A 27956-nucleotide genomic window follows, 5' to 3' on the forward strand; every position below is an offset into this window, starting at 1 on the left:
ATAGCTTTTCGTAATATTCTCTTATAATCTTTCGTATTCCTGAGCTGTCTGTTGTTATATCTCCTCTTTCATTTCTGATTTTCTTTCTTTTTTTCTTCTCCCCAAAGCCCCCGAGTACATAGTTGTGTATTCTAGTTGTAGATCCCTCTAGTTCTGCTATGCAGGATGCCACTTCAGCATGGCTTGATGAGGAATGCTAGGTCCACACCCGGGATCTGAACCAGTGAAACCCTGGGACACCAAAGCAGAGTGCACGAACTTAACCACTCAGCCATGGGGCTGGGCCCTCTGATTTTATTTATTAGAGCCTTCTCTCTTATTTCTTGGTGAGTCTAGCTAAATGTTTGTCAATTTTGTTTATCTTTTCAAAGAACCACTGATTTTTTCTATTGTTTTTTTAGTCTCTATCTCATTTATTTCTGCTCTGATTTTTATTATTTACTTCCTTCTCCTGATTTTGTGTTTTGTTTGTTCTTATTTTTCCAGTGACTTTAGCTGCACTGTTAGATTGTTTATTTGATATTTTTCTTATTTGTTGAGGTGGACCCGTACTTCCCTCTTAGAACCACTTATGTTGTATCCCATAAACTTTGGCTTGTTGTATTTTCATTTTCAATTGTTCCCAGGTATTTTTGGATTTCTCCTTTGATTTCTTCAGTGACTCAATCATGTTTCAGTAGCATTTTGTTTAATCTCCATATATGTGTGGATTTTCTGATTCTCTTCGTGTGGTTGATTTCTATTTTCATACCCTGGTTGTCAGAAAAGATGCTCAGTATTATTTTAATTTTCTTAAATTAATTGAAACTTGTTTTATGGCCTAATATGTGATCAATCCTGGAAGATGTTCCATGTGCATTTGAAAAGAATGTGTATTCTGCAGTTTTTGCATGGACTGTTCTATATATGTAGCTACTAAGTGCATCTGGTCTAGTGTGTTATTTAAGGCCAATGTTTCCCTCTCAATCTTTGTTTGGATGATCTATCCACTGGTAGAAGTGGCTTGTTAAACTCCCCTACTATTATTGTTTTACTGTCTATTTCTTTTATGTCTGTTAATCATTGCTTTATATATTTAGGTGCTCCTATGTTGGGTGCATAGATATTTACAAGTGTTAGATACTCTTGTTGGATTGTTCCCTTTCTTATTACGTTGTGCCCTTCTTTGTCACTTGTTACAGTTTTTGTTTTAAAGTCTATTTTGTCTGATATACATATTACTACCACAGCTTTCTTTTCACTGCCATTTGCATGGAGTATCTTGATCTATCCCTTCACATTCATTTTGTGAGTGTCTTTAGGTCCAAAGTATGTCTCTTGTATGCAGCATATATGGGGGTCTTGTTTTTAATCCAATCAGCCACACTTTGCCTTTTGATTAAAGCATTTAATCCATTGACAGTTAAAGTAGGTATTGATAAACATATACTTATTGCCAGTTTTTTGCTTTTTTCTGGGTATTTTAGTAGTTCTTCTCTGTTCCTTTCTTCCTCTCTTACTGTCTTCCCTTGTGGTTTGATGACTTTCTTTAGAATTCTGTTTGGGTTCTTTTCTCTTATTTATTTGTGTCTTTATTATAGTTTCCTGGTTTGTGATTATCATGAGGTTCATATATAATAATCTACATGTATAGCAATCTATATCGAGTTGATGGTCTCTTTAGTTTCTCTTCTTTCTAAAAGCTCTACTCTCGTGCTCCCTTCCTCTCACATTTTATGTTTTTGATATCATATCTAACCTCTTATTTTTTGTGTGTGTATCTTTTACCCTCTTATCATTGACATTGTTAATATTAGCACTATTGTCTTTTGACCATCATATTATCTTCATAGGTAGTTGATCTTCTACCATTACTGTATTTTTGCCTTTACCAGTGATTTTATTGCCTTTTCTTTTCTTTTGGTAATTTTCTTATTCCAGTTTGTAGTCTTCTCTTTCCCATTTAAATAAGTCCCTTTAACATTTCTTGTAGAACTGGTTTCTTGGTGATAAACTCCTTTAGTTTTTGCCTTTCTGGGGAACTCTTTATCTCTCCTTCCCTTCTGAATGATAACCTTTCCAGGTAGAGTATTCTTGACTGTAGGTTTTTTCCTTTCAGCACTTTAAATACATTGTGCCACTCCCTTGTAGCCTGTAATGTTTTTGCTGAGAAGTCAGCTGATAGCCTTATGGACTTTTCTTTATATGTCACTTGTTGCCTTTCTCTTGCAGCTTTTAGGATTCTCTCTTTGCCTTTAATTTTGGACATTTTAATTATAGTGTGCCTTGGTGTGGGCCTCTTCAGGTTTATCTTGTTTGCTGCTCTCTATTCTTCCTGTACCTGGATGTCTGTTTCCTTCCTTAGGTTAGGAAAATTTTCAGCTATTATTTGCTCAAATAGACTCTCTACCCCGTCGAATCTCTCTTCTCCTTCTGGGACACCTAAATTCGAATGTTAGTGCACCTGATGTTTCCCAGAGTTCCCTTAGACTGTTCTTGTTCTTTTTCATTCTTTTTTCTTTTATCTGTTCAGCTTGCATGATTTCCTCTAGTCTTTTGTCCAGCTTGCTGCTCTGTTCTTCTGTATCATCTACTCTGCTATTGAGTCCTTGCAGTGAATTTTTCATTTTTCAGTATTGTAGTCTTCATTTCTGATTGGTCCTTTTTTATATTTTCCAATTCTTTGTTAACATTCTCACTGAGTTCATCCATTCTTCTCCAAAGATCTGTGAGCATCCTCATGACTTTTTGTTTGAACTCTTTGTCAAGTAGATTGTTTATTTCTTTACCATTTAGTTCTTTTTCTGGGGTTTTGTCCTGTTCCCTTGCTTGGAACATTTCCTTTGCTCCTTAATTTGCCTCTTTCTCTGTGCTTATATCTATGCATTAGGTGGGTCAGCTACATCTCCTGGTTTTGGAGAAGTAGCCTTATGTAAGAAATGCCTTATGAGGCCCAGCAGTGTACTTCCCTCTTGTCACCAGTTCCAAATATTCCAGGAGTGACCCCTGTGTGAGCTACATGTTTCCTTCTGTTGTGGCAGGGTTGCTCTTCCTGCAGGTGCCCAGGGAGGCTAGGCTGTCCCCCTGTCTCAGCTGCATGTGGCTTCTATGGACCCTTTAGTGACTTTTTCAGGTTGCTGGGGCCCCAGCATGGTTGGCTGCAAGGTCTAGTAGGACATCCCTGTTGCAGATTTTCTATTAAGTGAGTAGGCCCCCAGTGTGTCTGGTTGCTATGCTCATGGACTTACAATTTCTGTAGGCCTCCGGCCTGCAAGGCTGTTGTTAGCTCTCTCAAAATTGCAGCTGAGTGGGGCTGGCCCCAGGCACAGGAGCACCCAATTGTTTCAGACTTTTGAAGGTTGGCTCACTCCCCTATGGGGCTGTTTGAGAAGCACAGGTCTACTGCCACTGATATGCCCCACTGCCCACAGGTCCACACATATGGTCAACACAGTCCTGGCCCATGCTCACATCCCAAATCCCTGGAGCAGACCCAGTCTCCCCACTGCAGAGGCCCCCCCACACTCCATCTGCTCCTCACACACACCCTGTCCCTCAGAGGTGGACCCACTTGCCAATCTGCAGAGGATCCAGGCACCCAGCTTATGCAGGCCAATAAGTTGCCTGAGAGCCTGCTGTTTGATGGGGCCAGTCGCAAGGGTTGGCTGCTTGTTCCAGCTGAGCTGGATTAAATCAGGCTCTAGTGGGCAGGGCAGACCCTGGGCTAACAGGGCAGGGGAAGGAATCCAATGGCATCTGCCAGTGTCTGTGTCAGCACACCTGTACTAGGTCACAATAATGGAAGTTGCCAATGCCTCAGTCCCTGGAGAGTGCTCACCTCTCACTGAGATGTGACCAGAGCCTATCAGGTGATTCTCTTTACGAGAAAGGACTGTGCATGTTTCTTTCTGGTGATTTTAGATTGCTTTCTGAAATGGGTGAAGTTGTGCATGGGCCCTTTAAGGGCTGGCTTTTTTTCCACTTATGTCCAAAAGCTTTTCTAAGGGTAGTCTCTGTTGTAGGTGATAGCCAGCAAAACCAGATATTAAGAGGCTTATCTCAGTTGTGCTGAGTCCAAAGAGTGTTAAAAGTAGTAAGGCTCCCCGAGTCAGGTCCCTCACTCCTCCAGGGAAGGCTGTATACCTTAGGGTTGCTCCCAACAGGCCATGCAGCTCTGTGGCTTGTGAAGATGGCTTTTTTTCCTCTCCAGAAAGTGCTTTCTGCCTCTTCCACATCAGGCAGGACTGTCCCTCATTGCAGAGGTTATTTTTATCCAGTTTTCAGTTCTCACTCAGGGGGAATTGTTCCAAGAATAGTTGTGACTTGGTTGTGTTCATGGGAGAAAATGAGTTCAGAGTCTGCCTACATGGCTATCTTGACATCAACCTGGCTAGACTGTTTTCTCAGCATTTTCCTACATATTTCCTTTAGATTTAGTTTTGAGCTCATAAGGGAAGAATTTGAGGTGTGGAAGTTTAGCCTGGAGAAAATGACTGAGTATCAAGATGTGTGATGAGTGATGACTGAGTTCGGCACAGGATGGTGTTGTTCAAGATTTCCCTCCCACCCAGCCATCCAGCACACTCAACCTAAGTCTAATTGAATTCCTCAGAATAGATTTCTGGTGTCCTCTGTACATTGAATCAGAGGATTTCAGTCTATGCTCAGAGGGGTAAGAGGATGTATGAAAATGGTTCAGGGTTTGTAGAATCAGTGACCTATCTTCCTCATCTGGTGAACTTGAAGAAATTACTAAGCCACCCTGTGCTTCAGTAGTATCATCTGTTGGAAATCCCTGGCCATCCTCAAAAGGGGCTCTTTTAAGCCTGGACAGCCGGCAAGCATTTCTAACTGCAGAGTATTTCTTTTGGAGGAGAACTGGGTTTCTATTAAAATCATCAATTTCTCCATCACAGCAGATACTCCCTCATTCAATAAACTGAACAGGGACTACATGAGGAGTGCTCCTGCCCCCTGGTGGTTGTAACTATAACTTTTAAACAGATTTAATGAGGTTAAATAGCAAACCGCACATATTTACATCATATACTTTGATAAGATTTGACATATGTGTACACTGTGGGACCGTCACCACAACCAAGACACTGAATTTATCTATTACCCCAAAAGTTCTCTTGTGTCCCTTTGTCATCCTCCTCCTACCCCTCCCCACCCTCCCCTAACCCCAGGCATTCACTGATTTACTTCTGTTACTATAGATTAGTTTGCACTTTCTAGAATTTTATATACATGGAATCATACAGTATGTGCTCATTTTGTCTGGCTTCTTTCATTCCACATCATTATTTTGAGATGCATCTGTGTTGTGTGTGTGTCAATAGTTGATTCCTTTTTATTGCTGAGTAATATCTTTATCTGTCTGGACCACAATCTGTGTCTAGACTCACCTGTTGAGATACATTTACGTTATTCCTGGTTGTCGTCTACTACACATAAATCTGTTGTGAACATTTCTATAAAAGTCTTGGTAAAGGCAGGTGCTTTTTTTTCTCTTGGATACAAACCTAGGGAGGGAATAGCCAGAATATACTGGTAAGTATATCTTTAACATTTTAAAACCTGCCAAATTATTTTCAAAAGTGGCTGAGACATTTTACATTCCCCATAGCAACATCTGAGAGTTTCACTTGTCCCATATCTTCACCAACATTTAGTATAAGAACTTAAAATTTTAATTTTGGTATAAGAATTTTAATTTTTAGATTCTAATAGGGGTGTGGCGGTTTTAATTTACATTTCCCTAATGATTGAGAAGCATCTTTTCATGTTTAACAGTCCACAAGAATTCCAATTTCTCCACATTCTCTCCAACACTTATTTACTGTATTTTGACATTAGCTATCCTAGTGGGTGTGAGATGGTATCTCACTGTGGTTCTGATTTGCATTTCCTTAATTGTTAGTGATGTTGAGCATCTTTTTATGTGCTCATTGGCCATTTGTATGTCTCCTTTGGAGAAATGTCTGTTCAAGTCTTTCGCTCATTTTTCAGTTGAGTTCCTTGTGTTTTCATTGTTGAGTTTTAGGGATCCTGTCTATATTCTGGATCTTAACCCATTAACAGAAATATGGTTGGCAAATACTTTCTTTCATTTTGGGGGTTGCCTTTTCACTGTATTGATTGTGTCTTTTGATGCACAAAATTTTAAAAGTTTTATGAAGTCCAACTTGTCTAGTTTTTCTTTTGTTGCCTGTGCCTTTGGCTTTCTATCCAAGACATTATGCTAAATCCCATGTTGAAAAGCTTTTGTCCTGTGTTTTCTTCTAAGAGTTTTATAGTTTTGGTCTTACATTGAGGACTCTGATTCATTTTGAGTTAATTTTTGTATATGGTGTTAGGTAAGAGATTAACTTAATTGTTTTGCATGTGAATATCCAGTTTTCCTAGCACCATGTGTTGAAAAGACTGTCCTTTCCCCATCGAATGGTCTTAGCCCTCTTGTCAAAAATCATTTGACCATATAAAACAGGGTTTATTTCCAGGCACTCTTTTCTATCCTGTTGGTCTACGTGTCTGTCTTTATGACAGTGCCATACTGTGTGATGAATAGCTTTGTAGTAAGTTTTGAAATCAGGAAATATGAGTCTTCCAGTTTCATTCTTCTTTTTCAAGATTGTTTCGGCTATTTGGGGTCCCTTGAGGTTCCTTATGAATTTTTTGATGGATTTTTCTATTTCTGCAAAAAGATGTCATTGGGATTTTGACAGGGATTGCATGGAATCTGTAGATCTCTTTGGGCAGCATTGACGTATTAATAATATTAAGTCTCCCAACCCGTGACCATGGGACGTATTTCCATAACTTATGTCTTTAATTTCTTTCACTATGTTCTGTAGTTTTCAGTGTAATAGTCTTTAACTTCCTTGGTTGAATTAATTTCTAAGTATTTTATTCTTTTTAATCTTATTTTAAGTGGAATTTTTTTCATAATTTCTTTTTGATTATTCATTTTTAATGTATAAAAATAAAAGATATCCAAGTTGGAACGGAATAAAGAAAATTATCTCTGTTTGCAGACCAAATGATCTTATATGTAGAAAATTCTAAAGATTCCACAAAAAACTCTTCAAGTAATGAATTCAGCGAAATAGCAGGATACAAAGTCAACAGATAGTCAGTTGCACTGTTTGTTGGGATGTAAAATAGTACAACCACTGTGGAAGATAGTATGGGATTTCCTCAAAAATTTCAAAATAGAATTACCATATGCTTCAGCAATTCCAATTCTGGGCACATACCCCAAAGAATTGAAAGCAGGGTCTTTAAGAGTTATTTGCATACCTATGTCCAAAGCAGCATTGTTCACAGTAGCTATAATGTGGCAGCAACCCAAACGTTCATCAACAAATGAGTAAATGAGCAAAATTTGGTCTATACCTATAATAGAATATTATTAAGCTTTAAAAAGGATGGAAATTCTGACAAGTGCTGTAACATGGTTGAGCCTGAAGACATTATGCTTAGTGAAAGCCAGTCACAAAAATCAAGGAGTGTATGATTCAACTTATGTAAGGTACTTGGAGTAGTCAGAATCATAGCGACAATTGTAGCTTGGTGGTTTCCAGGGCCTAGGAGAGGAGGGAATGGGGAGCTGTTGTTTAATCGGTATAGAGTTTCAGCCTTGAAAGATGAAAATAATTCTATAGATGGATGGTGGTGATGATTGCACAGCATTATGAATGCATTTAATCCCCCTGAATTGTGTTCTTAAAAACAGTTAAGATGGTGAATTTTATGGTATATGTGTTTTATCAGATTTAAATTTTGTAAAGATAAAGAACAAGGGCAATGAATAGAAAACGGAATATGGTAGATATTAATCCAATTATATCAATAATCACTTTAAACATCAAGGCCTAAATACACCAATTAAAAGACAGAAATTGTCCACAGATTGCTGGGAAGATGACATCACAGGAAGACTCTGAACTCACCTCCTCCCACAGACACAATAAATTTACAACTACCTGTGGAACAATTACCCCTGAGAGAGAACCAGAAACTGGATTAAAAGAACCCCCATAACAAGGGGCAACACTGACTGAGGTGGAAGAGGCAGAAATAACCCTTTGCTGAGGAAAAAACTATATTCTAGACACAGCGCTCCATTGCAGGGAAGAATCCTAAGTTGTGAAGCTTTTCCTGGAGGAGCAGGAGATCTGAGAGGGAGAGCTAGGCCACAATAAGCAGCTTTTGAATTCAGCACAACCAAGATGAGTATCACAATACCTGGCTTTGCTGGCTGTGAAAACCAATGGGAAATACTCCCAGAAAAGCTATCACCAAAAGAGAAAGAAAAGCCTGCTCTTAAGGGGCCCCTGTATAAATTCACTGGTTCTGGAAACCAACACAAAATCATCAGAAAGAAAGGTGCACAGTCTTTGGTAAAAGAGACTCACTTGATAAGCTCCAAGTGCATCTCAGCGAGGCAGGAGGCAGCTGGGCTCACCTCCCCAGAGACTGACACTGGTGGCAGCCATCATTGTGACCTAGAACAAGAGTGCTGACACAGACACTGGCAGACAGCACTAGATTTCTTCCTCTGGCCTGTTAGCACAGGGGGTTACCTCACCCACTAGAGCAGAAATTTAATCCAGCTCGGCCAGGGCAGACAGCCCACCCTAGGGACTGGTAAGCCCATGGGGAACTTGTGGACCCAAGTAGGTGGTGTATGTGGGACCTCTGCAGCTGGGAAAGTGGGCCCACTTTGGTGGGGCATGGTGTACATGTGGGGCATGACTGCATTGACAGTGTGTGTTGGCCCATGGTTGGGGCATGTGGGCTACAGCAGATTTGTGCTGCTCGCCTTCTCAAATAACCACATGGGGGATCTGCCCCACCTCCCAAAGCCTGAAACAATTGGCTGCTGCCATGCCTGGGGCCAGCCCAACCCAGCTGCACTCCTGAGAGAGCTGACAACAGCTTTAAGACCAGAGGCATACAGCAGTTGTGAGGCCCTGAGCCTAGCAACCAGCCATGCTGGAGCCCTGACTCACTTAACAGCAGGTATGTGCAATCAGCTGTGTTGGGGCTCCCTCACCACCCAATAAAGTGACTAAAGTGACTGTAGCAGCTGGACACAGCTGAGCCTTACAATGAGCCAGTTCATGGACCAGCCAGCCTACTGGGGCACCTGCAACAAGAACAGCCCTGCCACAACAGGAGGGCACATGTAGCCCACAGAGAGGACACTCCTGGAATATTTGGAACTGATGATGAGAGGGAAGCACACTGCTGGGCCTCATAAGGCATCTGTTACATAAGGCCACTTCTCCATGATTGGGAGACATAGCTGATCTACCTAATACACAGATGTGAACACAGAGAAATAGACAACATGAGGAGACAAAGGAATATGTTCCAAATAAGGGAACAGGACAAATCCTCAGAAAAAGAACTAAGTGAAACAGAAGCAAACAATCTATCTGATAAAGGGTACAAACTAATAGTTATAAGGAGCTCACTGATCTTGGGAGAAGAATAGATGAACACAGTGAGAACTTCAGCAAAGAATTGGAAAATATGAAAAAGAAGCAATCAGAACTGAAGAATACAATACAGGAAATGAAAAATTCACTGGAGGGAATCAACAGCAGAGTGTCTGACACAGAAGAATGGGTCAGTACACTTGACAAAAGAGTAGAGGAAATCACCAAAGCTGAACAGAAAAAAGAGAAAGAATTGAAAAAAATGAGGACTGTCGGGCTGGTCTGGTGGTATAGTGGTTAAGTTTGTCACATCCATTTCGGAGGCTCTGGGTTGTGGGTTCAGGTCCCGTGTGTGGACCTACACCCCTCATCAAGCTATGCTGTGGCTGTGACCCACATATAAAATAGTGGAAGATGGCATGGATGTTAGCTCAGGGCCACTCTTCCTAAAGCAAAAAGAAGAAGAAGATTGGCAACGGGTGTTAGCTCAAGGCCAATCTTCTAGCACCAGCTTTGAATACAAATAGAAAGTCTAGCCCCTTCAAAATATTCCTCACTTAAAAAAATAAAATGAAGACAATTTAAGGGACCTCTGGGACAACATTGAGAATACTAACCCCTGTATTATAGGTGTCTCAGAAGGAGAAGAGAGAGACAAAGGGGAAGAGGATCTATTTGAAGAAATAATAGCCTAAAACATTCCTAATCTAAGGAAGGAAACAGACATCCAGGTACGGGAAGCACAGAGAGCACCAAACAGGATGAACCAAAAGAGGCCCACACTGAGACACATTATAATTGAAATGTCAAGAATTACAGATAAAGAGAGAATCCTAAAAGCTGCAGAAGAAAGGCAACAAGTGACATACAAAGGAAACCATAAGGCTTATCAGCTGACTTCTCAGCAGAAACACCTTACAGGCTAGTGTTTATGTATGGCAAAAGATAATGGTCTACTTTCATTCTTTTGCATGTGGCTGTCCAGTTTTCCCAACACCATTTATTGAGGAGACTTTCCTTTCTGCACTGTGTTTTCTTAGCTCCTTTACCAAAGATTAGCTGCCCATAGATGTGTGGTTTTATTTCAGAGCTTTCAATTCTGTTCCATCAATCTGTGTGTCTGTTTTTTGTGCCAGTACCATGCTGTTTTTATTACTATAGCTTTGTAATATATTTTTAAGTCAGGGCTTGTGACACCTCCAGTTTTGTTCTTTTTTCAAATTTTTCTCGGGATTGCTTTAGCTATTCAGGGTCTTTTTTTGCCCCATACGAATTTTAGAATTTTTTGTTCTATTTCCATAAAGAATGTAATTGGGATTATGATTGAGGTTGCATTGAATCTGTAGATTGCTCTAGGTAGTATAGACATTTTAGCTATATTTATTCTTCCAATCCATGTGCTTGGAATATCCTTCCATTTCTTTGTCATCATCGATTTCATTCATAATGTCTTCTAGTTTTCATTGTATAGGTCTTTCACCTCCTTGGTTAAATGTATACCTAGATATTTTATTCTTTTTGTTATGATTGAAAATGGGATTGTGTTCTTGAGTTCTCTTTCTGTTAGTTTGTTATTAGATTATAGAAATGAAAAAGATTTCTGTAAGTTGATTTGTACCCTGAAACTTTGCTGTAGTTGTTATTTCTAATAGTTTTCTGGTGGCTTCCTTAGGGTTTCCTATATATAAAATCATGTCATCTGCAAACAGTGAGAGTTTCACTTCTTGATTGCCTATTTGGATTCCTGTGATTTCTTTTTCTTGCCTAATTTCTCTGGCCCAAACCTCCAGTACTATGTTTAATGAGAGTGGTGAGAGTGGGCACACTTGTCTTGTTCCTGTTCTCAGAAGGATGGCTTTCAGTTTTTCCCCAGTGAGTATGGTGTTGGCTGTGGATTTGTCATATATGTCCTTTATTATGTTGAGGTACTTTCCTTCTATGCCCGTTTTATTGAGAATTTTTATCATAAATGATGTTGGATCTTGTCAAATGCTTTCCCTGCATCTGTTGAGATGATCATGTGATTTTTAGTCTTCATTTTGTTAAAGTGGTGTATCACATTGATTGGTTTGTGGATGTTGAACCATCTCTGCATCCCTGGCATAAATCCCACTTAATCATGGTGTATGATCCTTAATGTATTGCTGCGTTTGGTTTGCCAATATTTGTTGACGATTTTTGCATCTATGTTCATCAGTGATATTGGCTTGTAATACTTCTTTATGTTGTCTTTGTCTGGCTTTGGGAATAAGGTGATGTTGGCTTTGTAAAATGCGTTAGGAATCACTTGAGAAGGATAGGTATTGAGTCTTCTTTGAATGTTTGGTATAATTCACTAGAGAAGCCATATTGTCCTGACTATTATTTTTGGGGAGGTTTTTGATTACTGTTTCAATCTCTTTACTTGTGATTGCTCCATTCAGATTCTCTATTTCTTCTTGATTCAGTTTTGGGAGGTTGTATGAGTCTAAGAATTTATCCATTTCTTCTAGATTGTCCAGTTTGTTGGCATGTAGCTTTTCATAGTATTATCTTATAATCCTTCACATTTCTGTGGTATCTGTTGTAATTTCTTCCCCTTCATTTCTAATTTTATTTATTTGAGCCTTCTCTCTTTTTTTCTTAGGAAGTGTGGCTAACAGTTTGTCAATTTTGGTTATCTTCTCAAAGAACCAGCTCTTAGTTTCATTGATCCTTTCTACTCTTTTTTGCTTTCTATTTCATTTATTTCTGCTCTAATTTTTATTATTTCCCTCCTTCTGCTGACTTTGGGCTTTATTTGTTCTTCTTTTTCTAGTTCTGTTGGTTGTAGTTTAAGATTGCTTATTTGAGATTTTTCTTACTTGTTAACGTTGGCATGTATTGTGAATTTCCCTCTTAGGACTGCTTTTGCTGCATCCCATATGAATTGACATGGTGTATTCACATTTTCATTTGTCTCCAGATATTTTGTTTCTCCCTTAATTTCTTCAGTGACCCATTGTTTGTTCAGTAGTATATTGTATATTCTCCCCATATTTGTCACTTCCCCAGCTTTTTTTCTTGTACTTGATTTAGAGTTTCATAACATCATGGTCAGAAATGATGCTTGATGTGATTTCAATCTCCTTAAATTTATTGAGGCCTTATTTTCCAAGATATGGTCTATCCTTGAGAATGTTCCATGTACAGTTGAGAAGAATGTTTGAGAATTTATTTATCATAAGAAGCATCAAATAAAAGACTCTGCAGTCCTGTTGGAAAGGACCATACCAGGTACTTTTAACCAATTCATGTGATGCAGAATCAAAAGGCATAGACTCATGGATTCACATTTCTCATTTAATAAAATGTTTATCCACCTGAGTGGATTTCAGTTCCTATTTCCGATACCTGACTTCAACTGACCAATGTAAATATCTCCAAACCAAGGTGAGAAGAAAACAACATCTATTGTAGACAGCTGCCCCAAGACTCTGGACCAGGCCTATTCACAACCTTATATCTCCTCATTTAAACATTTGTCATGCTTAAATTGTATATCTATTTTGTAATTGTTCCATTTAAGGTTTTCAAAATACTATCATAGTTAAAGAAAGTGATTTATTTGGAACAGACTACTCTTGAAGGCCAGGAATTTTTTGAGTGGCTCCTACTGGAAATCAGTGGTTATGTGGAACAAATCTCTGGCCTTGGGTACCACCTGGATGGTTAAAACACTGCACTGAATTTCTGTTGGATGCAGGGAAGGATTCACACTGAGCTAACACTTGTTGCCAGTCTCCCTCGCTTTAAGGCCAGATGGGCCCATTCAGTTTTCCACTGGTATGGCCACTGAGCAACTCGTTATATTTGTTCCTTCTTTGGGGCTGTAGGATGTCACATCACATACAGATGCCCTGACTAAATTTAGTTAACAAACCCTTAATGATATTCAAGCGGAAATAAGTTTATTAAATCCTAAATGTTGCTACTTAAAAAGGCTATCCTTCAAAACAGAATGACCGTAGATATTCTTACAGCATCCCAAGGTGGCACATGTACAATCATTCAAACTGAATGCTGTGTTTTTATGCCTAACAACTCTTCCCGTGTGTCATCTCTGCTAAAGCACACGAAAAAGCAGGTGAATGTCTTGAATGAACCCTTTATAACTGTAATCAATGTGAGCACGAGGAGCCATGTAAAGTACATGTACAATGTTTGTGCAATGATCTAAAATTAATTGAAAATTAATTGAAAATTATATAACCTATGAGATTCTTCCTTTGTTAATATTCATACCTCTATGCTTGCCCAATATATCCAATTATTTCCCCCAAATGTGGACAACTGGGCAAACAAATGTGATAACAGCCTAGGGACATGATGGACTGAGGGCAGACAGCAACCACCCTGGCACTGAGGGACAATTTATTTTAAAGTTAATTTTTATTGAGTTTATGATAGTTTACCATGTTGTGAAATTTCAGTTGTACATTATTGTTTGTCAGTCGTGTTGCAGGTGCACCCCTTCACCCTTTGTGTCCACCCCCACACCCCCTCTCCACTGGTAGCCACTAATCTGTTCTCTTTGTCTATATGTTTAAATTCCTCATATGAATCATGTCATACAGAGATTGTCCTTCACTATTCGGCTTATTTCACTTAACATAATTCCCTCAAGGTCCATCCGTGTTGTGAATGGGACGATTTTATTCTTTTTTATAGCTAAATAGTATTCCATTGTATATCTATATCTATATCTATATCTATATCTATCTATCTATATATATATATATATCATATCTTCTTTATCCAATCATCAGTTGATGGGCACTTAGGTTGCTTCCATGTCTTGGCTATTGGAAATAATGTTGCAATGAACATAGGAGTGCATGGGACTTTTGGAATTGCTGACTTCAAGCTCTTTGGATAGATACCCAGTAGTGGGATGGCTGAGTCATATGGCATTTGTATTTTTAATGTTTTGAGAAATCTCCATACTGTTTTCCATAGTGGCTGCACCAGTTCACATTTCCACCAGCAGTGTATGAGGGTTCCTTTTTCTCCACAACCTCTCCAACTTTTGCTACTTTTTGTTTTGGTTATTTTTGCCATTCTAATGGGCATTAGGTGATATCTTAGTGTAGTTTTGATTTGCATTTCCCTGATGATCAGTGATGATGAGCATCTTTTCATGTGCCTATTGGCCATCCATATATCATCTTTAGAGAAATGTCTGTTCATGTCTCGAGTCCATTTTTTGATCGGGTTGTTTGATTATTTGTTGTTGAGTTGAGTTCTTTATATATTATGGAGATTAACCCTTTGTCGGATATATGACTTGCAAATATTTTTTTCCCAGTTAGTGGGTTGTTTTTTGTTTCAATCCTGTTTTCCTTTGCCTTGAAGAAGCTCTTTAGTCTGGGGAAGTCCTATTTGTTAATTCTTTCTATTGTTTCCTTTGTCTGCGAATACACGGTGTCTGAAAAGATCCTTTTAATACTGATGTCAAAGAGTGTACTACCTATATTTTCTTCTAGAAACTTTATGGTTTCAGGTCTTACCTTTAGGTCTTTGATCCATTTTGAGTTTATTTTGTGAATGGTAAAAGAGAATGGCCAATATTCATTCTTTTACATGTGGCTTTCCAGTTTTCCCAGCACCATTTGTTGAAAAGACTTTCTTTTCTCCATTGTATGCCCTCAGCTCCTTTGTCGAAGATTAGCTGTCCAGAGATTTGTGGTTTTACTTCTGGGCTTTCAATTCTGTTCCATTGATCTGTGCACCTGTTTTTGTACCAGTACCATGTAGCTTTGTAGTATGTTTTGAAGTCAAGGATTGTGATGCCTCCTGTTTTGTTCTTTTTTCTCAGGATTCCTTTAGCAATTCAGGGTCTTTCGTGGCCTCATATGAATTTTAGGATTCTTTGTTCTATTTTTTTAAAGAATGTCATTGGGATTCTGATTGGGATTGTGTTGAATCTGTAGATTGCTTTAGGTAGTATGGACATTTTAACTATGTTTATTCTTCCAATCCATGTACATGGAATGTCTTTCCATCTCTTTATGTTGTCATCCATTTCTTTCATAAAAGCCTTGTAGTTTTCATTGTATAAGTCTTTTACTTCTTTAGTTAAATTCACCCCAAGGTATTTTATCCTTTTTGTTGTGATTGTGATTGGTATTGTGTTCTTGATTTCTTTTTCTGTTAGTTCATTAGTAGAGTATAGAAATGCTACTGATTTATGTAAGTTGATTTTATACCCTGCAACTTTGCTGTAGTTGTTAATTATTTCTAAAAGTTTTCCAATGGATTCTTTGGGGTTTTCTATATATAAGATCATGTCGTCTGCAAACAGCGAGAGTTTCACTTCTTCCGTCCCTATTTGGATTCCTTTTATTTCTTTTTCTTGACTAATTGATCCTGCCAAAACCTTTAGTACTATGTTGAATAAGAGTGGTGATAGAGGGCATCCTTGTCTTGCTCCTGTTTTCAGGGGGATGGCGCTCAGTTTTTGCCCATTGAGTATGATGTTGACTGTGGGTTTGTCATATGTGGCCTTTATTATGTTGAAGTAATTTCCTTCTATCCCCATCTTGTTCAGAGTTTTTATCATAAATCGTTGTTGGATCTTGTCAAATGCCTTCTCTGCATCTATTGAGATGATCAGGTGGTTTTTATTCCTCAATTTGTTGATTTGGTATATCACCTTGATTGATTTGCAGATGTTGAACCATGCCTGTGCCCCTGGTATGAATCCCACTTGATCACGATGTATGATCCTTTTGATGAATTGCCGTATTCGGGTTGCCCAAACTTTGTTGAGAATTTTTGCATCTATGTTCATCAGTGATATTGGACTATAGTTCTCCTTTTTTGTGTGTTCTTGTCAGGCTTTGGTATCAGCATGATGTTGGCCTTGAGGGACAATATTTTGATCATCAATGCTTTACATTGAAAGATTATAAATAAAAAGGGGGAAGATGACAAATAAATGACAAGCAATAGGATATATTGGAGTATCTGTGGAAGCCATTTGGTGTGAACCTAATTCAGCCTGAACTTATTTTTCCAAAAGAGCCTTATGTGGCCGTTGATCATGCATTGTATATCCACTTTAAGTATTTACTGTGTACCAAAGACAAGAATAACGCCCTTAAAGATAAGGATGTAACTTTCCTTCATTGGCATTTCCTTAAGGATAAGCATCTCTCCCTAGCCTAGGGATTGACTGCTGGCCTGCTGTGCTCACCTTGTGACCACCTGCCTTGAGACCACTGACCTGCTGTGTGCATGGAATTGCTGGGCCAGCAAAGCAATCTCACAACTGTTGTAAAAGGGACATTCTAATCCTATGAGATACATGCCCTTTGGTGGTATCTGACCACTCTGTACACCACCACTTCTTTGGAGTGCTCCATTCCTTTGTGGAAGAACTTCCTTGGCCTATATGGTCCTCAGAATTGGCTCATAGTAAACTCACCCCAATTTTTACTTATAGATTGGTTATGGATTATTCATATCAACAGTATCATAATGTTTACTTATTATACAGAACATACATACATTGATTCATTCAACAAATATTTCACAAGAGCCCACTATGGCTAAGGCCCTGTGCCAGGCTCTGGAACATTTCTCAAGAAGTGGAACAGTCACAGAATCTGGACTTTGGTGTTAGGAGGAACCTTAAGGCTACTGTAGTCTAAATTCTGCATTTCTTGATGAGTAGATGGCTCAGAGAAGTACAGTGACCTGGCTGGCCATGGAGCTCAGCCGTGGCCAGGCCAGGGCTGTCACTGCAGGTCAGCTCTGGGTGCATCCAGATGTGCCACAGGCTCTTCCAGAAAAGGCTTGTGGGTAAAGTTGTTCACAGATACTATGAAGTGAAAAAAATACTTGAGGTATAATAAGTATATTTAAACATATATATTTATATTTATATATCTGACTGTGGAAAGGTCTGGAAGAATAAACACTAGGAAGGTAGCAATGATTACCTCTGGATCTTGGGTTATGTTGATCTGTATTTCATTTTTTTTCTCCCCAAATCCCCCTAGAACATAGTTGTATATTTTTTTTAGCTGTGGGTCCTTCTTGTTGCGGCATGTGGGACATCACCTCAACATGGCGTGATGAGTGGTGCCGGGTCCTCGCCCAGGATCCGAAGCTGCGAAACCCTGGGCTGCCGCAGCAGAGCACGCAAACTTAACCACTCGGCCATGGGGCCAGCTCCCATCTATATTTCTTAATTTTTCCACACAGTGGGTTATTTGTATAATGAATGATAGAAATAAAGAGTGGTTCGCTCCCCCACCCTTGAGCCTTCTCTTCATGGCGTCCTGTGTCACTAAGGATAAGCCAGGCTGTGTGGTGGTAGCTGCACAGGTGTATTTCTCACTCATGGTACCTTCCAGATGGATCAATGGGAGACCCTGCTCCATAGTCACCTGAGGGTGCAGGCTGGTGGAGGTTCCACTTCCTTATGGCATCATCTGGAAGGAGCGGCTTCCTCTTTGCCAGTCACCCTCCAGGAAAAGAGAGAATGGAGACTCGCCCTTGGACTCTCCACTGCCCTTGCCCCTAGGCATCATGGGCGCTTCTGCTCAGATTTCATTGGCCAGAACCAGTCACGTGGCCCCACTTAACTTCAGGGGAGCTGGGAGGTCTTGTCTTCTGTTTGCTCTAGAGGGAAGGGAGAAGGGGATCTTGGTGCATAGTGGTGACTCCCCCACGTTTGCTGTTCCCCACTGAGTTACCATAAGTGCAACACCCTACAGCTGGCTGGGGCTCAGTGCAAGTGAGGTGGGACCTTGATGCCTAACTGACAAACAGTAGGAAAATATTAGCCGACCATGCATCTAAAGCAGCCTAGTGATATTCATGTTTAGACAGATGCCTCTTAAAGTTCACATTGTGAAGTGTGTGAGCCTCTGGCTAAGTGTCAATTTAGCAAAGTTCAGTTTGCTGTTGGGGTTTTAATAATAAAGATGGCACCCGGCCTATTCAGTAAGACACTCTGGCTCTCTAAGGGTCCTCTTCAAACTCTCCAGGACCCACAGGCACAGCAGTCAATAGGGTGGAGAACCACAGTCCCGTAAGCTAGTTCTTTCACAGTAACAACCAACCATTCCAAGATGCAGCTCCTGAGTGCACAGCCTGTGTTCTCCTGGGGGAAATTTCTCCTCTATTTCATGGAGCATCTCTTTCTTGGTGCCATATGTCACATTCATCCCAGGGCCTCCCTAGTGAAAAGGGCCGATGCTTTCATGTAATCCATGAAATCAGGCACAAGCAGGAGGGAACCTGCAGACAGACATGAAACCGAGGTCCTGGAAGGAGCAGCCGGGAGACTGCACACACTGCCCCACGCTCATAGTCTGCCCAGAACCGGGACTGAGTGCCTTCAGTTCACACTTCTATGGGATTAATTGAACTCTCGGTTTCTTACTTCTTCAAAGAAGCTTTGTGAAGCCTTGTGGATAGATTGAGAATATTTACTTGCAAAGCTGTCCTTCAATTTATCTCAGTCAGCATTATCATGGCAGACAGAATTGTACAGAAGTATGGTATTTGGCAGTTTTCTATTTTCATTAGTGTCTCACCTTAAAGACTCATGAATATTATATTGTTCAGATCCTGTGTTTTCATGGATGTGTTAGTGTTGCACTGATTCTGTTCTTAAATTAATTTTGACTTGTAAGAATCATGGGCTTCTGAGGTATCTTTCATGGCCCAGTCAGTCTGGTTCTGGGTTATTGGAATAGATGCCACAGACCCACTTCTTACATGTGCAGGTTCTATACAGCATTTAACCCTGTTCATAGATTTCATTACAGTGACCTTGCAGAAGTGTGATGAAGACTTGTGAATACTCGGATTACTATAATATTTCCATTTTCTTTTTAGATTTCATGGGCTGACAAAGAAAGCACATTGAAAAGATCAGAGAAGATAATCTGATTTTCCGTGATGAAATCCATGTTTGCAGTGCTCACTGTTTGCTTGCACCTTCTAATAATGCCTCTGTTTTAGCTAAAGTAGCCATAGTCATAACCCCTCTTAATGAGATAAACTGAGTCATTGTGGTTACAAAGACACATTCCATGAAGGGCATGGGTGATCAATTTCTAAGGTGGAAAGAAACACTTCATCAATACAGTCATTTCAGACCACTGAGTTTATTTAATTGAGGGAAAGTTTCTAAACCAAAGTCTTCCACTTGGCTATCAAATTTCTCTTGTTTTCAAAAAATTCCTCTCTCTCTCAAGTCCACATCAGGTAAGGAGAAGGAAAAAGAATTGGCCTATGCTGTATCAGACATCCAAAAGTTCACAGCTTGTGCTTACATTGTCGTAGAGGTGTGGTCCTTACCAAAGGGAACTTGCATTAGTCAGTGAGTGGGGGCTTAACTGCTCTAACCCAGGATTCAACAAACTTCTTCTGGAAACTTCAAGGCTCAATTTCAGGTGTCATCTCTATCCTCTGTTTTCCCATCTCATCCTCGTGCCCTCTTATATCCACTACACTCCACTCAGAATGTTTTTTCCCAAAACAGAAATTGGAACATGTCTCTCTTTCCAAATGAAGACCTTCGGTGGCTCCCTCTTCTTGTGGATGGAGCCCCAATTCCCCAGCATGGCTGACCTGTGGGTCCTGCAATGACAGAAGTCCACAGGGGGCAGATGGTGGCTGATGACCCCAAGGCAAGGTAGTCCAGCCAAATCGTGAGACGAGCAGGACTCCTAGACCTCAGGCCACCTGGGACCAGAGACTCAAGGAAGCCCTGCCTCCCTTCTCCAGGCTCTGCACAGCAGCCTCTTTCTCTGTGGGTGGAGTGGCGCCCTCACGTGGCAGGGAGCTCACAGCCAGAAGAGTCCTCCTCTGGAGCAGCCTGACCTTCCTTCTTAATCCTCCCCTGAAAACTCCCCAGGAAGGACTGGGTCTGAGTCCACCCCTGACCAGTCACCGTGACCAGAAAGGTGGAGTCCTGTGTCAGGCTGGGGGCTCCTGAGGGATCAGGTGGCAGGAGGAAGGGGTCCAGCATGGGGTGGTGTCCCAAGCATCAGAAAGGGGTGCGGGCAAGCACCGTGACCCACTAAGGGGCTCACAAGGTAGCTGAGCTGCCTTCCTGGCCAGTGTTTGAAATTAAAAGGCTAAAAATGACTTTGTTGTCTGACCATTGAAGTACTCGATAAGGAAAACACGGATATTAAACTTATAAAGGCAGTTAAAAATATTGGAAGGTGTTTCTCTTTACCAAGTTTTCAACTGAAAGCAAATGTTAATGAAAGACCCATTGAAAGTGATTTCTGGCTGTACACTATCAATGAATAATCAAAAAATATAATTAAAAAACAATTCCATATGCAATAACATCAAGAAGAATGAAATACTTAGAAATACATTTAACTTAAAAAGTCCACGACTTGTACACTGAATACTGTAAAACATTATTGAAAGAATGTTTAAAAGACCTAAATACACAGAGAGACATCCTATGTTTACGGATCAGAAGACTCAACGTTGTTAAGATGGCAACATTCCTCCAAACTAAGCAACAGGTTCAGTGCAATCTCTATCACAATCCCATTGGCAGTTTTTACAGAAATTGATAAACTGACCCCAAAATCCATAAGGAAATGTAAGGACTCAGAATAGCCAAAACCATTTTGGAAAAGAAAAACAAAGTTGAGGGACTCAGGGCCTGAGGTCTACTTAATACAGAGTACAGTAATCAACACAGCGTGGGACCTGCAAAAGGTTAGACACATAGATCAAAGGAGTGGAAATGAAAATCCAGAATTAAATCCTCACATTTACGGTAAATTGATTTTCAACGAGGGTGTTGAGACAATTTAATGGGGAAAGAATCATCTTTTTGACCAAAGGTGCTGGGTATCCACATGCAAAAGAATGAGGTTGAACTCTGCTTCACATCAGAGACAAAAATTAATTCAAAATGGATCAAAGACCCAAGTGTAAGAGCTAAGACTACTAAAGCCTTATAAGAAAACACAGGAGTAAATGTTTGTGACCTTGGATTAGGTGGTGGTTCGTAGATATGACACCAAAAGCAAAGGAAAACAGAGAAAAAATAAACTGGACTTGACAAAAATTAAAAAGGTTTATGCTTCAAAGGACACTATTAAAAGAGTGAAATGACAACTCACAGATGAGAGAAAACATTTGCTAATCATATATCTGATAAGGGACTTGTATCAGAATATGTAAAGAACTCTGACAGCTCAATAATAAAAACACAGAATCCCATTAAAAAGTAGAGAATATATTTTACTGAAAAACAATATAGACAAGTGGCCAATGAGCACATTAATTGTTTGACTTCATTCACTGCTAGGAAAATGCAAATTAAACCCATACACCTATCAGAACAGCTCAAATTTAAAATAATGACAACACCAAAAGCTGGCAAGGATGCAAAAAACCTGGATGACTTGCACATCACTGATGGGAACGTATGTAAAATCTATGAAACTAAACGTGAAACTACCACACGATCCAGTAATCACACGCCTGGGCACTTACCCCAGAGAAACGAAAACTTACATTCACACGACACCTGTACTCACACGCTCACAGCAGCTCTATTTGTAACAGCCCCAAACCAGAAACAAGCCAGGTGTCCTTGCACAGAAGGATGCTTAAACAACCTTGGTCCATCCACACCATGGAACACTACTCAGTAATTAAGAGGAACACACTACTGAGATACACAACAACCTGGAGAAATCTCCAGAGAATTATGCTGAGTTGAAAAAAAACAATCCCCAAATGTTGCACACTGTATGACTCCATGGAAATAATATCCTTAAAATGACAAAATGCTAGAAATGGAGAGGAGATTGGGGGGCCAGGGGATAAAGAGAGGGTGGGGCAGGAAGGACGTGAGTGTGATTATAAAGGGCTCAGGAGGGGTCCTTGTGGGGATGGATGTATTCTGTGTCTTGACTGTGGTGGTGGGTACACAAATCTACAATGTAATAAAATTGTATAGAACTCAATACACAGGCATACCTACACAACAAGTACAAGTAACACTGGGACCATCTGAACAGATCCATGGACTGTGTCCATGTTCGTACCCTGGTTGTGATGGTGCACTGTGGTTTGCAAGATGTTATTATTGAGGGAAACAGGGCAAAGGACATATGGGATTTCTCTGTATCATTTCCTATAACTGTATGGGACTCTACAATGATTTAAAATTAGAACTTGGGGTTTTTTTTAAGTTCTTTGGATGAGGAGGCAGGAGACCTGGGATCTGGCCGTGGCTGTTCCATCAAGTCACTGTGTGATCTGGGCATGTCACTTCTCCCTCTGCTTCCATTTCACTTTTGTTTCCTTATCTGGAAAATAAAGGTTCAAATGTCCCAAGGTGTCCTTCAGTGTGGACAGTCTGGAGTCACGGCTGTGGGGTTGGTGTGGCCTGAGGCCACAGTGAGAGAGTCCTCAGGTGTACAGAACAGACAGGCCTCCAGGGGCTGCCTTGCCCCCTGGGGTGGGGGGGAGGGTCTCAGGGCCAGGCATGGCACAGGATGTTAGGTACCAGAGACCAGGAGTCCTGGCCTGAGGGGTCACTTGCACTGCAGGCCCAGGTCAGATGCTCCACATCATGACCACACACCTGCCCCCTGTGGGAGGCAGAGCACCTGGCCAGAGGGGGAGCAGCCAGGAGCTGCAGAGTGGAGAGTGAGGAGGAGGATGCTTGGCCCACACAGCTGCCCAGGCTGACGTGGGGACAGTGCTCGGCTGACTGAATCAGCCAGAGTCCAGTTCAGAAAACAGCAGCCACAGCAGCCATGTTAGGTATCTCACAGGAGGGGTTTAATGCAGGGAACTGGTTACAAAAGGTGTGAAAGGGCCGAAGGAGTCAAAAGGGGAACGAGAGGGAACCCAGAGATGAGTAACTGCAGGAAGTGGGGACAGCCCTGAGGGCCAGAGGGACACAAGAGGGAGGTGGTGACACCACAGCCCAGGGGGACACTGCTGCTGATGCTGTTGCAGTGGGACCACGGCCACAGGAGCCACTGGAGCCCATGGCTGCTGCAGCCAGTGCCACCCCCAGCAGCAGAGGGAGAGAACACGGGCTTCTCACCTCCACCCTCCTTCCGCTGTCCTGCCAGAGCCCACCTCAGCCAGCGACAGAACCCTGCAGCCAGGAGCCTGGGAGATGACGCAGAGCAGAGGAAGGAGGGGAGGGGCTGTCTGAGAAGTTTTCCTTCCATATGTGTGTGCACAGACACTGCACACCAACAACAGCTGTTTACTTCGCTCTTGATGTATATTTTTTTGATACTCATATCCTTATCTTATTTGACTCCCAGGAGTCATTGGTTTTCTCAGAAAAAAATTCTCATTATAGGAATAATAAACTGTAGATATTTAAAAAATATTTTAGAAAATTTAAACATACAAAAATTGAAAATAAAAATCACTTGGAACGCTCCTCCCCAGGGATGGCCAATGTTAATCTTTTGGTGCTGGTGAGCCCTTCCTGGCTGTAGTTGAGGATGTGACAGGGTGACAATGGGGTCCTTACCCATTTTGATGATAGAGGGGAATGGAGGGTGCCCCCAAGCCAAATAAAGGGGCAGCAAGAGAGTTACCAGAAAACTTGTCTGGGTCCCCAGGAGTGTGGGGAGGTGGGCTCCAGGGCCCAGCTCCAGATTTATGCCTGGGAAATCTCAGAGCAGGACAGGTGGCTGGAGGGCCCTCTCCTGCAGAGGGAGGAGACAGTGATGGAGGGCACGCACTGCCTTCCCTGGGCAGCAGGGGCAGCCCCAGGCATGAGCATCCCCAAGGAGCCTGGGAGGTCTGGAGAGACAGGTGACCTCCCCCAGGGGAATCCAGCCTGGGGTGGACAGCCAGCAGCACAGAGCTGAGCTGCAAACAAATGGGGAGCCCCATGAAACACCCACAGGTGGAGTCCCCAGCACAAAAGCCCCCAGTGAGGGAAGGGCTGCCCAGGACATGACCCAGGCAGAGAGGACTGCAGGGAGACCTGGCGCCCAGGCTTCTGTCCTTGTCCTCTAACTGCCTCTGCCCCCTGGTCCTGGCAGAGGAAGAGGGTGCTGGGGGCACAAAGAGCAGCTCTCGAGTGGAAGAAAAGGTGAAAAAGGTGAGGGAGAGAGAAAGCCCCCAGCTGCCCCTTCCACTGCAGGGGTCTGAGCCCAAGTCCCCCTGGGCTGGGAGGGGGACGTGCAAATGGGATAAAACAACACAGCTTTGGTTCCAGACCTGACTGGATATTTTAACACCTGAAAACAAACCCATCCCTGACATCAGAGCCAGACACAGCTACTGAGCACTTGGAATGTGGCCAATCGGAACAGAGAAGTGCTGTGAAGTGTGAAATGCACACAGCATTTCAAAGACTTAGTATGGAAAAAGTAAGAATGTAAAATTCTCCATAACTTTTATATTAATTATATGCTTACATGATGATGTTTTATACATATTGGGCTAAATAAAATACATTATTAAAATTAATTCTACCTTTCCATTCTACTTTTTCTCCTGTGGATCCCAGAATGTTGACACTCAGGTCTGCACAGCTGGCTCCAGCTCTCTCTGTAGGACAGGGATGCTGGGAGCAGATAAGCTGAGACCTCACTCAGGAGGGGGTGGGAGGGACTCTGCTTGGCATTTGAAGAGGCAGGAGGGGGAAGGAGGAAAGTTGCTTCCACTTTTCCTACCAGCCCGGCCCCTCCAACAGCCTGTGATGTTCAGGGGGACTTGTGTAAGCAATCGGAAAGCAGCTGCATTTGAATTTCCCTCTGTCCCTTTAACTCACTCTTGGGGCTGGTTCTTACCCTGGATGCAGAGGAGGGCCAGCTGTCAGGTGTTCCTAGGTCATGGAGACTGGATCCTGTGTTCAGTCCCGTCTCCCCCGCTCCCTCCCAGCCCCACGGCTCAGCCTGCTGCAGCCCAGGAGGGGGCATGGCAGGCTCCTCCACTCTTCTTCAGGTCCCTTCTTGCCAGTGCAGTTTCTGACCCTCCCAGGGTGAGCCAGGAAAGAGGAAGGAACAGCAGGGGAAGGTTTTTCCAGATGGTCCTGTGGTGTGAGGGGCACTGGCAGAGGTGGGAAGATGCCTCTTCCTCAGACAGGTGTTTCCATGACTTCTGAGGACATTCCCCTCCCCTCCCCCAGGTGCTCTGCTGTCCCCTTTGGCCTGCAGACCCTGAAGGAGGGAGGATGTGGCTCTGTCCACCTGGGCTGCTTACCAAGGAGGCCCTGGGCAGCCAGCCTCGCCTCCAGCCCCTCAGTGCTGTCCTCCTCCCACAGGAGCCAAAAGCACCACAGGCCCCCGTCCTGTCTGGCCCCCGTCTGGTCTGTGGCAAACCTTGCTGGCATCCTTCGCCATGACCCACTTGGGCTCCAGCCAGCCTGTCACTCACTCTGATTTTTCAGGCTTGACTCTGAGACCAGCCCCTGGGTCCCTCAAACTGCGGGGTCACAGGTTAAACTCTTCCTGCAGCTCCTCACAGCCCCGACTGGAGACAAGCAGGTGGGCCCCTCCCCCTCCCCTTGGGGATCAGCCCCTGGCTCCCAAAAGCCCTTCCTCATTTCTCAGCCTTTTATCTCATGAGAGGGAGCTGTGAGGAGTCTTGTAAGGGTTTTCATCCCCTCAGTGGAAATTCGGCAGGTGGTTTTCCCAGGATGAAACCACAGTTGCACAGCTGTCCAGGGACGAGGTTATTGACAGGAAGGGGTGACAATGCTGAGAAGAGCCAGGGCGCAGTGGGCCTGGGGAGCCCACGAGAGTCTCCCCTCTCAGTCCAGCAAAAGCTCCCTAAATGTGTCCGAAGCGGCCGCAGGGCCACCTCCAGGCCCTCTCTGGGGTTTATCCACCTGCAAATGTGCATTCAGACCATGACTTCACGGCGCGGTGCTCACTCACTTAAAGATGGTCCCGCTCTGAGCGAGCTCTCTGGTCTGTGTTCCACATCTTCCTCCTGCACAGCTGCGCACCTGTGCCCTCCATGTCCTGCGATGGTGGAGTCAGAACCCAGCTTCTCAGCTCTGGTGGGTCACACTTGGCCCCGCCCCCTGCTCTACCCCAGGGGTCAAGCCTCTACTGTGAAGTGTGGGTGCCTCCACTGACGTTTCCATGGGAACGCCTGCTGCGCACGTGGGAAGGTAAACGGGCTGACACTGCACATGCCCTTCCGAGTAGCGGATTGGAACGTCTTTCGGTGTTCCTGTAGGTTCACACTGCAGTTTCCACGGGGCAGATTCCAGAATCCCTGCGAGGCAGGGGCGATGAAACCCCTCCAGCTTGGCTTCAGGCCTCCGTTTCTGTGTCCGCCGCCTGGAAAGCAGTGTGGCACCTGAAAGGGAACCAGCCTCCCCTCCAGGGCAGGGAGGAGCCTTAGCTGCCACACTCCTCCCACAGGCCGGGCCTGACCCAGGGCTGCAGGCCCCTCAGGCATGCTGGTCACCTCCACCAGCGCCATTGCTCCAGCCTTCCCTCTGCTCTGCTGTCCTGGCTCTGCCCCGTCTGTGTAACCAGGGCCCAGGAAGGTTTAGAATGAAGTACAGAATTACCTGAGAATTAAACCTGTGATAATAAGTTTGCATGTAAATTTGTACATATCTCACATCCTAGGTGTCTTGTCAAGCTGAAGAGAATTTGGCCTCATAGAGCAAAAGTTTGATTATTTTAAAATGTGTCGTCAATTGAGTTTTGTGATTTTAAGTTAAAATCTTTAAAATTTTTCAACAGTATAGAATACTTGGAAAACTTAAAACACATAGTTCTGAATTTAATTTATTAGATTTTTGAGTTATTTAAATATTCAGGTAGATTAGTATAAATCAAATAATTGGGATACTTAAAGGGAAAAGAGAAACTACTACATTTATATTTGCAATTTTAAAGACTTAAGGGAATTTAGTGATCAAGAAATAAAGGCATCTTTACTTTGATTGCTAAATATGTTAGATAAAATATGGAAAATTTAAAAATGTGTTGGCTGAGATTAATGCTTCAGTAACACTAGGTGTTGAGTTTGTGAGTCTGGTGGGTTCGGTGTTAAACTGTAAAGTGGAGGAAGCTCTGCCTGACAGGTCCTGCCCCAACCCCTCCCTCAGGGACGACGACAGGGGCCATGGAGGAGGCCTTCTGGGGGGCTGGAGAGGGACCACAGTGACCCCAAAGCCAAAAGCCCTGTGGACAGAGGGATGGACTAAAAACAATGAAAAGAAGAAGGGGCCGTGGTCATAACAGAGGAAATCTAGTCCACGTAAGACCTGATTTCTCCCTAGGAGCCACAGTTTGTATTATTGCTCTAAATTTGCATTATCTAGCCAGTAATTTCAAAATCCATCATGTATCCTATTATTTAATCAATCTGCTCTTCAGTTGTTTGTAAGATTTAGAGGGCTAGACCAGGAGCAGGGGAGGATTTGCTGTGAAGCTGTGAAGCCTCAGCTTCCAGGCCCTTCCATGGTCCTGGGAGGGGCCCCTAGTATTGGGCTCAAGTAGTTATGTTTTATGTAAATTTTGCAAACTGTGAGTGTATAAATAACAATTCTAA

General features: G+C 42.5%; 1 long non-coding RNA gene across 1 annotated transcript; it reads right to left on the reverse strand.

Annotated features, from left to right (window-relative positions):
• Nucleotides 1–19557: 19557 nt before the first annotated feature.
• On the reverse strand, nt 19558–26443 carry LOC111768037 (uncharacterized). Its single transcript, XR_002800004.2, has 3 exons — nt 26318–26443; nt 22671–22762; nt 19558–20048 (listed from the first exon to the last, which is right to left on the reverse strand). It is a non-coding gene; the product is annotated as an uncharacterized lncRNA (long non-coding RNA).
• Nucleotides 26444–27956: the final 1513 nt, after the last annotated feature.

Source organism: Equus caballus, chromosome 15 (assembly GCF_041296265.1).
Source record: "Equus caballus isolate H_3958 breed thoroughbred chromosome 15, TB-T2T, whole genome shotgun sequence".
Taxonomy (NCBI): Eukaryota; Metazoa; Chordata; class Mammalia; order Perissodactyla; family Equidae; genus Equus; species Equus caballus.